The sequence below is a fragment of the Nannospalax galili genome, unplaced genomic scaffold, assembly GCF_000622305.1.
Source record: "Nannospalax galili isolate Female #2095 unplaced genomic scaffold, S.galili_v1.0 scaffold281, whole genome shotgun sequence".
Taxonomy (NCBI): domain Eukaryota; kingdom Metazoa; phylum Chordata; class Mammalia; order Rodentia; family Spalacidae; genus Nannospalax; species Nannospalax galili.
In genome coordinates, this window is record NW_008349068.1 from 5,106,603 (window position 1) to 5,108,183 (window position 1,581).

General features: G+C 41.7%; 1 protein-coding gene across 5 annotated transcripts in view; it reads left to right on the forward strand.

The window, feature by feature from the left end:
* Positions 1-1,581, forward strand: part of Creb1 (cAMP responsive element binding protein 1) — a 63,171-nt gene that overhangs the window by 582 nt on the left and 61,008 nt on the right. The gene's annotated exons all lie outside the window — the stretch shown is intronic.

Sequence of the window (1,581 nt, forward strand, 5' to 3'; positions counted from 1 at the left end):
CGCCCCGGGGGAGGCCGCCTGTCGCTGCTCCACGCTCTCCCTGGCCGCGCCGGGCTGGGAGCCCGGGCCGCCACCACCTGGGTGCTGTGGGGGGTGGAGGAGGAGGAGGAAGGAGGCGAGCGCGGAGGGCAGCGGAGGTGAAGGTGCCTGCCGCCCGAACGGGCGAGCCGCAGCGTCCAACCGCTCTCCTCCCGGTTCTTTGTGCAATAAAGTTCGGAACCCAAGGTTTTCTCTGGTGCTGTATTTTATTCTTGCCCCTTTCCCCTGCTCCCACACGGTTGGAGAATATGCTTTTTTTTCCTGCTCTGGGCTGCTTATGGGAATTTTTGACTCTTTCCCTCGCCCCCCCATGTTGGGAAAAAAAAAAAAAAACAAACCCAACTCAGTAGTTATGGAAATGCATTCTTTCGGGTAGGAAAGGGGTGCTAAGAAAACATTTGTTAACAAGTTTTTGCAGAAACTGTTGGGATCATGCAAAAAGGAAGCTGGTGTTTGAAAACAGTTTCGGTTTTAACCCTTTCCAATAAGATAATCACATAAGGTCAATCATTTTGAAACCCTTCGTAGAAACGAGTATTAGCCGAGGCACTTTTGTTTTACATCAGTCGGGGGGGCGCAATAGTACAAGGATGGTTGAGTCATCTAGAGCTCCCCATAATCTTGCCCTCCCCTCACGACGCTTCTGAGACTTCTGTGTAAACTTTAATGGGGGATTGATTTCATTCTCATTCTAAAAATAGGTATTAAAAGTATCCATTATTTGTATCTTGCAGTCGGTAACCCCAGTCTGAGGTTGATGACAAGCCAGCAGTGTTCATTTTCCCCCTTCACTTCGTGTATGAACATTAAAGATTGAAATATTTTTTTTTATAAAAGACTTTGAAGTATGACCAGTTAAATCTGTCGTGCCTTCTCAGAAAGTTAGAATTTGATTTTAGCCTCAGCAGCATTACATCTGCCTTCTAAAGATTTAGCAGTCTTGTGCACTTTCTGCTGAGTTCCAGATTTAAAAATAAAACCGGTGCTTTGAAAGGAAACAGGTTTTAAAAACACTTACCTGTTATTGTACAATTGCATTGTGATTGATAACATACAAAGCTTCTGGTCAGGAATAAATATTGATGGGTAATAGAATCACTGTTTCTGGGTTTTCTTTTTTTTTTTTTTTCTGTCTCAGTCACAACCCTGAAACTTAACTTTGCTCTTATTCTTTAAAAAAGAGACCACATTATCAATTTGCTGTTTCCAAGGAAACTAAGATACAATAAGGGGAGTGTTTTCATAAAATTAGGAAGATGATTTTTATTTCCAAACATTGAAGACATTATACATAATAATGGTGATGGTAAGATACATTCTGCAAGGCAATAGAATTTCTTTCCCATATAGATCATGTATGAGAGTGGTTCTTCCCTGTGAAAATAAAAAAAAAATCTGTTGTGTTCTTTCTTCAGTCTTGACCAAAAGAAAATATTTATATTTGTTAAATATTTGGACAGTCACCTGGAACTGGTACTAAATTGTACTTCTCCTTTCTTCCAAGGGTCAGTAAAAATGACAGCGGCATTTGCTTCCTTTCTC